Source organism: Phascolarctos cinereus, unplaced genomic scaffold, assembly GCF_003287225.1.
Source record: "Phascolarctos cinereus isolate Bilbo 61053 unplaced genomic scaffold, phaCin_HiC Scaffold_4;HRSCAF=312, whole genome shotgun sequence".
Taxonomy (NCBI): domain Eukaryota; kingdom Metazoa; phylum Chordata; class Mammalia; order Diprotodontia; family Phascolarctidae; genus Phascolarctos; species Phascolarctos cinereus.
In genome coordinates this window covers 499,350,592-499,363,317 of record NW_027555847.1, presented here as the reverse complement: position 1 = coordinate 499,363,317, position 12,726 = coordinate 499,350,592, and positions in this window count along the sequence as shown.

The following is a 12,726-nucleotide window of genomic DNA, read 5'->3' as shown; positions in this document are numbered from 1 at the left end:
CTGTATTTGGGGGTGGAGAGTTTTAAGGCAGAAGTCTAGAGGACTGCAGTTTTCTTTTTTTTAACCTTTTTTTTTATTTTTTAAAATAGTATTTTTTCCCTAATTACACGTAAAAACAATTCTTAACATGAGTTCCAAATTCTATCCTTTTCTCCCTCTCCTCTCCTCTCCCTGAGACAGTAAGTAATCTGATATAGGTTATACATGTGCAATCATGTAAAACGTATTTCCATATTAGTCATTTTGTGGAAGAAAACTCAAACCAGAGAACTCACACTCTCTGCCTCAATTCATTCAGGCCTTCCAACATTTTATCCGAATTCCTCATGTTCATTGTTTTTTATGACATGACTGTATTTCGTTATGTTCACATACCACCTCTCATTCGGCCATTCTGAAATCAATAGGCTTCCACCTTGTTTCCAGTTTTTGGTTGCTACAAAGAATCTCCATGATTCTTCAAATACCATGTTGCCTTCCTACTCAATAAACTTTAATGATTCCCTGTCACTTCCAGGACCCAATAGAATATCGGGTTTGGCATTCAAAGCCCTTCCTAACCTAGGCCCCTCCCACCTTTTCAGTCTTCTTATACCTTAGTTCCCAGCACACACTCTTTGATCCAGTAAAACTTTGTTTCTCCACAAAACACTTAAAGCTACAGACTCCAGGCATTTCTTCTGGCTCTCTCTCGTGCCTGCAAGGTTCTCCCTCCTCATGTCCACCTCCAGGCTTCCTTCACGTCACAGCTAAAATCCTATCTTCTACAAGAAGCCTTTCCCAGCCTCTCTTAATTCTAATGCCTTTCCTCTGTTAATTATTTCCTGTTTATCTTGTATATGGCTTGATTGTCTTTGTTGTCTCCTCACTTAAATCTCGAGCTCCTTAAGGACAGAGATTGTCTTTTGCCTTTTTTCTTTTGATTCCCAGCACCTAGCACAGTGCCTACCACATAGTAGGTGCTTAATAAATGTTAACTGACAGACTGGCTTTTAAAGATTGCTAACAGTAGCTCAACAATAGCATCTGCCAAGACATAGGCTCACAGGAATAGAGCTGAAAGAGACATCAGGGTCATCTAATCTAAGCCCCTCGTTATAGAAATGAGCAAGTTGAAGCCTAGGGAGATCAAGCAACTTGCCCAAGGACCTAAAAGATAGAATATCAGATCTGGACCCAGGTCCTTCAGCTTTAAAGCCTGGGTTCTTTACTTGGCTTCTGTGCACTTGATTTGTCCTATATTTTGATGATTATATTTCATTATAATTGGTTTCCTTTATAATTCTATGTATTTAATTGTATGCATTTAAAAACATCATTTGGGGAAGGGATCCGTAGGCTTCAGAAAACTGCGAAAGGGTCTGTCTGTCTCTCTCTCTCTCTCTCTCTCTCTTTCTCTCTCTCTCTCTCTCACTCTTTCTCTCTCTCTCTCTCTCTCTCTCTCTCTCTCTCTCTCTCTCTCTCTCACACACACACACACACACACACACACACACTTAGATGTTCTGGACAAAAGTGTATATTCTCTCCATTGTACCACACTTAGAACCCTAGGATGTAGTTACTCTGGGCCAGCCAGATGGTGTCTTTCTTATCATAGGTGTTAACTCTTCATTAGCCATTTTTGTCTTTCAATCCAAAGGTCATTGTCACTAGGAGGGGGGAGGGAGAGAATGAATAAAAATTATAGTTGGGTAGCTCTGTTGTTCCTATCTGTCAGTAATCCTCACCTATCCAATCTATTCTTTAATCCCCCTCTATTCTATAATGAAGCATTTTTTTAAAAAGTCTTTTGCTAGTCCCATTTTTCCAGCTTATCCTGAGCTTTAAGGCTCTAAGCAATATTCTTAGAATCATACTGCGCTTTTCTATTCATCTTCTGTGATGCCATTGGTTTCATTTTCTGCATATGCCTTTTTTAAACTCCAAGCTGGTTGTGAGGTCTTTGTACATAATTTTGGTTTCTATACACAATTTCCCTTTTCCTCCTCATTGGAATCACTTCTCATTGTGGCTTCAGAATTTCATTCCTGAGAACTTCCCATCCTTCCTGAGCTAACTTGCCCTGTAGAATTTCAAAATATGAGATGCCTTCTTCTGAAATAGTTGAAGTCTGCTCTCCCAAAACCTAGGATGCATATCTGATTATGCCCAGATTAAGATGGAGTAGTCATTTCCCTGCAGGTCCCCATTATTTTTGCCCCAGTAATAAGAATCAGGTTCAGAATAGAATTTCTCTCTACTGTTTCCTCTAGTATCATTAAAACAAAGCAAGACATTCTCAACTGTTCTGCTTTGAGGGAGCAGGGGTGGGGAAGGGGGGGGAGAGAGAGGGAGAGAGAGAGAGAGAGGGAGAGAAATGGATAATTAGACTCCTTTTCAGTATTGTATTAGCTCTCTGTGTCATGCTTTTTGTCTATTTCCTAAATTCTCTATTTCCTCTTTCCGTCTAGGTGGTATATAGTATACTCAGGTGATGTGCTGGAGCCAGCCACAGTTGGCTCAGTATGAGCATTCACAACTCAGAAATCTGCAAACATTATAAAATCAGGGCTTGATTTATTGTCCTGTTTATTGTCTGGACTTAAGAAAGTGATGATGAAAATTATAATAATAATAATAAAGGTGAAATTTTAAAATGTGTCACACATTTTCAGAAAGCCAGTTGTTAAATATTTACCAGCACACTGCTGACTATACTTCAACAATATCATTTTCGTTTCTGCTTCCATTCGTCTTTACCCAAAGGCTCTCCACTATGCTTATCCCTATCAGGTTCCTAAATTTTCTAACATGAATTTCTCTTCTCATTATACAATACTAATCACCCTTCTCCCTTTGTTTATCCTGTCAATTTTTTTTTTAGTAAGTTATATTCTCCCAGAGTCATACATTTCTATAATGGGTCTGATCTCACTAAGTTCCATAATATCTGTAAGATCAAACCCACCCCACCCCCTGCACATTAGGATCTCTAGTTAATTTTGCTTGGTGCCCATATCTTCTGCATTTATATATGTTAAAGTTTTTTCTTCTTAGATTTTTGTCTTCCATGAATTTCTGAGTGTCTCTACTATCTTACTGTAGCTATTCTCTATGTTCTCTAGTCTGGTTCTCTCCCCCTTCCTTTTTAATTTAAGGGATTTTTAATTAGATTTGCAAGAATTCAAGAAAATTATTTCTTACCAGCCCTTTTTAGGAGCATTTCAACCCTGAAAAGAAATCTGTCATGCCTCTACCAGGGAGACCAATCTGTACTTGGAATGTAGATAGAAGTCACTTGGCTATGGCAGAAAGACAAATATCATATAATCAATATGCAAAATCCATCATGATCACCATACTAACTGGGAGTGATGTCCTTCATCCTTGTCTTTCCTGCTAGTGATTCTCCTAGAGACACACCCTTTTTTGTTGGTTTGGTTTTTTGTTTTTTGACTTGCTTGTTTTTGTTTTGTTTTGTTTTTTGACACACCAAGTCTTTGATCTCCTATTTCCTTGGTTAGCAGCTGGTTAACACTTGGACAGCAGCTAGATCCAATTTGTTTACCTTTCTCTCCTTAACCTCTTATTATGTCTTACCAACTTATTTGACTCATCTTATCTTACCAATTACCTTCTCCTTCTCCTTTAGTCTTCCTTCTTCAGCTCAAGTTCTGCCCACCTGTCTTCTTTCAGCTAGGTGGAAAAATGGATAATGTTGGGTGGTGCAGTGGATACAACACCGGCCCTGAAGTCAGGAGGACCTGAGTTCAAATCCAGCCTCAGACCAAAGACACTTACTAGCTGTGTGACCCTGGTCAAGTCACTTAACCCTAATTGCCTAAAAGTAAAAAAAAAATGTTGAACATAGAGTCAGGAAGAGCTGAATTCAAATCATGTGCTCCCTCACTGTGTGACTCTGAGCAAGTCACTTAAAATCTCTCAGTCTAAATTTCCTCATCTGTAGAATGAGTATTATAATAGCATCTACCTAACAAGGTTGTCAAGGCAAATCAATACGTTCCTTTTTCTCTAGTTTTTCATGAGACTACAGCCTTCTGATTCTCCTCCCACCTGGCACACCTCTCCTAAGTCTCCTTTGCTGGCATTCATGTAACTGCCACTAACTATGGGTACCCCCCAAGGTTCTGTCCTGGGCCCTCTTCTCTTCTCTTTCTGTAAAATTATGCTTAGAGATCTCATCAACTCTCAAAGATTCAATTATCATCTCTATGCTTATGATTCTCAGATCTACTTTTCCAGCCTGAACCTCTCCTGACCTTCAGTCTTACATCTCTGACTGCCTATTAGACATTGTGAACTGGATGTCCCATAGATATTTTAAACTCAGCAAGTCCAAAACTAAACTCATTATCCTTTGCCCTAAATACTGCCTTCATCCTAACTTTTCTATTGTTGTGGAGAGCACCATTATCCCTCAGCTACCCACTTTCGCAACCTAGGTGTCATCCTTTGCTCCTTACTCTCTAACCCACCCCACTCCATATCCAATCTATTTCTACCTTTATAACATCTCTTCTCTCTTTCAACAACTGCAACCACCGTGGTGAAGGTTCTTATCACCTCATGCCTGGACTACTGTAATAGCCTGCTGGTCAGTCTCCGCCTCAAGTTTCCCTCCATTCTAGCACATCCTCCACTCAGCTACCAAAATGTTCTTCCTAAAACACCGACCACATCACCTCTTTTATTAAACAACCTCTGGTACAGGGGTGGGGAACCTGCAGCCACATATGGCCTCGAGGCCGAAGATTCCCCAGCCCTTTTCTAGGAGCTCCCTACTACCTCCAGGATCAAATATAAAAACCTCTGTTTGGCATTCAAAGCACTTCATAACCTGACCCCTTCCTTCCTTTCCTATCTTCTTATATCTTACTCTTTTTCACAAACTCCGTGACCCAGTGACATTGTCTTCCAGCCTGTTCCTCACATCTGTCATTCTATCTTCCCAACTCTGTGCACTTTCACAAGCTGTCCCCAATGCCTGAAAATTCCTCCCTCCTCTATCCCCTGGCTCTCCTGTTATTCTTCAAGTCCCAGCTAAAATTCCACCTTCTACCAAAAAGCTTTCCCATTGCTCCTTAATGCTAATACTTTCCTTCTGAGATTATCTCATCTTATCGCACTTCACTTTATTGAGCTCCACAGATATTGCTGTTTTTTATTTTTTTACAAATTCGAAGTTCCTGGGAATTCTGTGATGAGCAAGTCTGTCAGCACCATTTCTCCAAAAGCGTGTGCTCATATCATATCTCTGTGTTACATTTTGTTAATTCTCACAATATTTCAAAATTTTCATTATTATTATATATGTTATGGTGATCTGTGATCAGTGATGTTTGATGTTACTATTTTGTTTTAGGGTGCCATGAAGTATGCCTGTAGAAGATGGTGAACTTAATCAATAAATGTTGTGTATGTTCTGACTGTTCCACTAATCTGCCATTCCCCTATCTCTCTCCCTATCCTCAGGCCTCCCTATTCCCTGAGACATGACAAAATTGAAGAATGTTACATAAATTTCATAGATAAAGCAGCAGCAGGATTTGACAGGACTGACTCCAATTTTGAAAGAAGTTCTACCATGGGCACAATGCTATCAAATAGCATCACATGCTACAGAGAAATCTTTCCTGAAAGGAAGAGTCAATCAGTGAGGAAAATATCATTGTTGCCTTATTTCAAGAAATTGCCCCAGCCACCCCAACCTTCAGCAACCATCACCCTAATCAGCCATCAACACAGAGACAAGAGCCTCCACCAGCAAAAAGATTACACCTTGCTGAAGGCTTGGGTGATGGCTAGCAATTTTTTTTTAGCAATAAAATATTTTTAATTAAGATATGTAACATTGTTTTTTAGATATAATACTATTGCACACTTAAGAGATGACAGCATAGAGTAAATATAACTTTTATATGCACTGGGAAACCAAAAAATTCATGTGACTCACTTATTGATATTTGCTTTATTGTGGTGGTCTGAGAGCTGAGAGAAATTACTATTTTACTATAGTATTAATAACCAATTATTAAATTGGAATCCATGCTTTTCTCCCCAATTTCCTCATTAAAGCCTAGCTCTTGTTAATAAGTCAGTCTCTGAAGGACATAACTGATTGATGAGATTGCTCTTAGACCTAAAGGAACATTCTTTCTCACCTTGGACAGTACCTCACCCAACTAGGAGACCTACCTAACTTCTATTTAGAGTATAAACAACATCCAGTCTGAGTGAGTTCTTACCCTAGGGAAGTAGCCTCTGTCCTTGTACCCCTCCATTAGAGTTTAGGGTGATCCAGCTCATGAAGGAGAAAACCAACCAGAGAGATCTGGATGGAGATGGATTCGCCTGTTCAGATTGCTGGAGGAAGCTGAGTCTTTTGAGCAAGTCACTTCTCAGCAGGAGGAGCTGAAGGCTTTTAGCCCACTCCTCATAAAATGTCCACTGATCAGAACTGATTTCCACTTGTCAGGGGCATTCTCAAGGATGTGGGCAAGGGAAAGAGGAGGGGAGAGGAAGGAGGGAATCCACATACCTCTAGGAGGAGGGGACCAGCACATAGTTCAAGGACATGTAGGAATCAGAGAAGGAATAGCAGGAGGAGGAAGAAACTGAGGACAGCCCCCACCCCTATGTGGGGTTCTGGCAAGAATGGAGTTGGGGGGGGCAGGCACACTGGGGCCACACACTGACACAGACAGGAGAGGACAGGAAACATCTGGTGCAGGGACAGACACTTGATACCCAACTGTGCAGAAAGATAGGGAGAGGCAGACACACTGGTAGTGGGCAAAATGGGGCAAAAGTGTCCTCTCTTAGAGCCAGAGGTCTCAAGCCCAGCCCCCATCTGGTGGTAGTGGTTCTTCTGTGTCTCCACTCTTCTGCTTTCACCTGGAGGGTTTTTTTTAAAGTGTTGGGAGGGGTGGGGGGGATCTAAATGGGGCAGGAATGGAGAGAAAGCACAATAATGTACAGTGAAGTTAATGAAAGTGTTTTCTTGGAATCCAGATTTCTGTCAGAATTCTTTACATAAAGTTGAGCAAGCAAGAACTGTCTATAAGTCTTGTTTCTATGTCATTTGCGTGTTATCTCCTTCACTACCCTGTGAGCTCCTTGAGAGCACGGACTGGTTTTTTCTGTTGGTTGGTTAGTTAGTTAGTTGGGTTTTGGGGAGGGTTTTTTTGGTCTTTCTTTGTATTCCCAGAGATCATCATTGGCAACTGGCATATGGTTTGCACTTACTAACTGCTTGTTGACTTGATTTGATCTTTCTATTGCAAGAGTCCAGGCCAGAAATGACGAAAGCTCTGAATTAGGGTAGCAACTATGTGAGTAGAGAGAGAAAGAGGTCTACATGAGAGATGCTATGAAGATATATTGTCTATGAAGGTTAAAAACGAAATTTAGCAATGGATTGAATGTGTGGGATGAGAGCAAGGACTGTGTTTGCAAGCCTGGGTGACTAGGGAAATGGTTGCAAATAGTAATATGAAAGTCATAAATAGAGGAAGGTTTTCAGGAAAAGATAATGAGTTCTTCTTTGGAAATGCTGGTTTTGGGATGCATATAGACCATTTAATTCAAGAGGTCCAGGAAGTTAGTGATGTCAGACTCAGCAGAACTAGGGTTAGAAATATGTAACTAGGGTTAGAAATATGGATAGAGCTCCAGCCTTGGAGTCAGGAGGACCTGAGTTCAAATTCGACCTCAGACACTTGACACTTACCAGCTGTGTGACCTTGGGCAAGTCACTTAACCCCGATTGCCTCACCAAAAAAGCAAAAAAAAATTTCTTAGGTGGCGCAGTGTATAGAGCTCTGGCCTTGGAGTCAGGAGGACCTGAATTCAAATCCAGCCTCAGACACATAACACTTACTAGGTGTGTGACTCTGGGCAAGTCACTTAACCCCAATTGCCCCACAAAAAAAAAAAGTTAAAAATTAAAATTAAAAAAAGAAATATGTATCTAGGAGGAGAGAGATTAGGGTTGGAAATTACATATGCATGTGTGTGTGTGTGTGTGTGTGTGTGTGTGTGTGTGTGTGTGTCTAAGAGGAGACAGAACAGGACTGGAAATACATACCTCAGAATCATGTGCATCAACATTATCATTAAGCCCACAGGATATGAAGAGATTTAGTGAGATAACAGAGTAAAAACAGAAAAGGGCACAGGATCAAACCTTGTGAGCACCCACAGTTGTAAAAGGTGATCCAGATAAAGAACCAGCAAACAGGACTGAGAAGGAGTGACAGATAAGAGGAGATGGATAAGAAAATCAAGAGAGTTAACATTAGAAAGCAGCCTGTCAGCAACTCTTCAGTCCAGATTGCAATTTAAAATTTACTAATCTTCATAAGTGAAAGTAGCTTCGCACAAGGATATCCCCATACCAGTGCTATCATAAATGCATCCCATTTTTAAGGCCAAAGGGACTTCTATGCCAATGATATTGTAGTCTGGACCTCATTGACTTCCTCACATTTTTAGAGTCAAAGGGATTTCTATCATATATTCCAGGGGTGGGGAATCTGCAGCCAAAGGTTCCCCATCCCTAATTCCAAGCTCTTCATTTTGCAGGTGAGGAAATGGAGTCCCAAGGAGATTAAATGCCTTAGGTCAGCAGGCCCAAAGGAAGAATCCTGCTGGGGAAAAAAGCCATTGGAGTCCACGCTATGATAAGATAGAAAAAAAAACTCGACATGGGGATCCAATCAGAGTTCACAGAACCAAATGCAGAGAGACCAGGGAAAGACAGGAAGGAGTTTGTCCCAGCAAGTCCAGGGAATCAACACCTAGTCTGTCAGGGTGAGCACAGAGAAGACTAGGAGTTATTGGTAATACAATGGTTGGTCACACCTGACTTAACCTCGGATAGTACTCTTTTATACTAGTCAATCCTACTTCCAATGACTGGCTCTGCCTCACTTCATTGGCCTTTCCACTGAGCTATTGTGTTGGTTGTAGTCCCTGCTCCTCTCAGTGTTGCCTCGGGAAGAAAAGCTAGCCACTCAAAATGAGTTCAAGTCTCCAGAGGCACACGAATCACATCCCAGTAGAATGACAAAACTCACAGAGGTGATCTCAGAATGACTTTCAGTCATCTCTAAGAAATAATGGGAAATGGGAAGATACCAGAAGATAGAAGACAATAAACAAAGATCCAAATTTTCAGAAAGAGGGGAAAAAAATGAGATTCTGAAAACTGCAAACCTACAAGCTTGACACTGATTCCCTTTTTAATGGCAATACCATTCTTCCATTGACCCAGGCTTGAAACCTTGAGAAATCTCTGAACTCTCCCTTCCTCTACCCCTCTCACATCCATCCTGTTACTAAATCCTATCAATTGCAACTCATTGATATTTCTTGCACTCATTGTTTCCTTCCTAATCCCATTGCCACCACCCTGGTTCAGGTCCTCATTCCTCTCACTTGAACTATTGCAATTGCTGTTATATAAGTCTGCCCACCTTCAGCGCCATTCCGCTCCAATCTATGTTACACACGGCTGCCTAACTAACCTTCCTAATTGACAGCTTTGACATGCCACTGTTCAAATTCTTTCCTTGGCCATAGAGTGCCCACTGGATAAAATTCAGACTCTTTAGCCTGTTGTTCAAACTCCTCTCTATTCTAGACCCAAATTCCCTTTTTTACCTTGTCTCCTATTATGTACTTATGCATACCAAACATCCCAGCCACACTGGACTATTTTCTATTCCCCAAAAGAATACCCTGATTTCATATTTTTTGTGCATGCTATTCCTTCTGTTAGGAATGCCTCTCTTCATATAAATTGTACAAATGACTCAGTTATAGTATCTTTGGCAGATGATATATAAATGAATGGGTATGCTGATAGATGCATGGATGGATAGTTAAAACTCATATTCTCCCCTAAAAGGGAAATGTCGGTACTAATGTATGACTACACCATATACTACCTCTCACTAATGCATTTCAAACTCAAAAAAGATGGTTTAACTCAGTTACTTAGGAAACAAAGCTGTCTTACCAAAGCTGCCAATTGATTCAGATTTGTCTTTAGAAAAATTATTTTAGTCTGTATTTCTTTCCCTATTTTTGTTTACATAAGAATACTACATTTGGGGTGAGATTATCTGATTTTAAATTCTGACTCAATCAACAAGCACCTATTATGTTGTAGGATTTGGAGTTTCAAGAAGTGTTCTAGGATCTGGAATACAAGAACAAAAATTAAATACTCCCTGTCCTCAAGTGGTTTATATTTTCTTGGGAAGGACAATATGTATATAAATAAGGATATAGAAAGAGCCAGGATGGCAAAGTAACAGAAAACAGCACAATGAACTCCAATCTCCATCCCATTCCATCCTCACCCCACCCTCCACCCCAAAAAACAACCCTCTTCTAAACAGGTCTAAGAAATTTTCATGAGCGTATCTTGATAAGGAAATCCAAGAAAAAAATCATGATGAGTTGTTTTCCCAACCCATGTCAGCATAGAGAGACAGAGAAAGGTCTGTGGACATGGGGATAGAGTCTGGACAGGAGTGTGCCATGAGAAGCACTCTAGCAGAGGGAGAGGATATGCTCTAGGGCAAGAGGAGCTTCCAGATCCAGCAGAGAAGGGCTTAACCTTGTGCATAGTTCAGGAATAGGTAACAACTAGTAGTTCTGTGGCTCACTACCAGATTCTGGGTCACCAATCCAGGACAAACAGAGCCTAGAAGTAGCATTTCAGGGTGAGGAGCAGTTACAGGTCATAGGCTATGCAATGAGAGAGAAGAAGATTTAGATGGCTCAGACCTTAGGAGCAGAACAGGGTCTCAGTTCCAGCTTCTACCCCAGCTTTCAAAGGGATAACCAGAGTACAAATCCCAGACCAAAGGGGAACTTGCAGTTCCATCACTTTAGACTAGCAGAGCATTCCAGCTGGCTGATAGTGGCTAAGTCCGAAAGTGGTCTACTGGAACTTTAAATGGGATTAGCCAATAGCACTATTTCTCTGACCCAAACCCAAATCAGGAACTTGCAGAGCTCAGCTGGGGTGGGGGGGAGGTGAGGAGGTGGGAGGGGGGCCAGGTAGAGAAGGAGAGATCAGACTTTATTTCTGTATCAAATCACCTTGAGAGCACCGATAGTTTGCAAATCCCCAACATGAGCTGTCCATGAGATTATGAAATAACATAATACTCAGTACCCCAAGAAAGCAACAGTAAAACCAGTCCAGACATTCCTACTAGAGTACACAGAGCCTGACTCTAGCAAAAAGTCCAAAACCAGTAAGTAGACTAGAAGAAAGAGAGAAAAAAAAAGAATACCACCATAAAAAGCTATTACAATGACAGAGATGTTCAAAACACAACCAGAGAAGAAATATGCTGAAACACCTATAAGCAAGACTTCAAAAAAAAACAGACTTTTGGACACAAATTCATTTAGAATTCCTGGAAGAGATGAAGTAAAAAAATTTTGAATAAGAGCTTTAAAAAAGTTTTATAAATGAAATGAGAGTGCTAGAGGAAAAAATGGAAAAGAAATAAAAACCTGATTAACAGCTTAGCACTCTAAGAAGTACAAAACTTTGCCCATGAAACAAACTCCTTGAAAATTAGGGCAGACCAAATAGAAGTCAATTATTCCATGGCACAATAAGAAATATAAAATCAAAACCAAAAGCTTGAAAAAAATAGAAGAAAATGTAAAATATTTCTTAGCAAAAGCAACTGACTTAGAAGACAGAGTGAGGAGAAAAAAAATTTAAGGATCAATGACCAAAAAAAAAATCCTAGATATCATTACTTCAAGAAATCTTAAAAGAAAACTTCCCAAGTCTCTTAGAACCAGAGGACAAAATAGAAATAGAAAGAATCCACCAGTCACCTCCCAAAAGACACCACAAAAAGAAAACTCTCAGGAACATTATAGCCAAAATTCAGAGCTTCCAGGTGAAAGAAAAAATATTGTTAGAATTCAATAAAGAATTTGAGTACTGAAGAGCCACAGTCAAGATCACACAGGATCAGCCAGCACTATAAAAGAGTGGAAAGCTTAGAATAAAATATTCCAGAAGGCAAAGGACATAAGCTTATAACCAAGAATAACTTACCTAGCAAAACTGAGTATAATCCTTTAGAGAAAAAACAGACATTTAAGGAAATAAAGGACTTCCAAGCACTCCAAATACAAAGAGCAGAGCTGCCAAAAAACTTTGGAGTACAAACACAGGAATTAAGAGAAATATTTTAAAAGGCAAAAAGAACAAACAATTTTAAGAGACTAAACAACAAACTGCTTGCATTCTATCATGAGAAGATACATACGTATCCTCTTAATCCCACCACCATCTTCCCAGTCCCTCATATCCCCCACCTAGATGTCATCCTCAACTCCTCAAGATTTCTCATCCACTTCTGTTATCCAATTTATTGCCAAGGATTGTTGATTTTACCTTTGCAACAGCTCTCAAATATATCCATTCTCTCTTCTGATACTGCCACAACCTGCTACAGCCCCTCATCTTCTCATTCATTTACTATTGCAATGGTCTGCTAGTGGGTCTGCCTGACACAAGTCTCTCCCCACTCTGGTTCTTCCTTTATTCAGCCACCAAAGTGATTTTAAAATTATAGTCTATCTCCATAGCTACACAATTCAGTAAACCTGAGTGGCTCTCTCTTACCTCCCAGAGCAAATGTAAAATCCTCTATTTAACTTAATAACCTAGCCTCT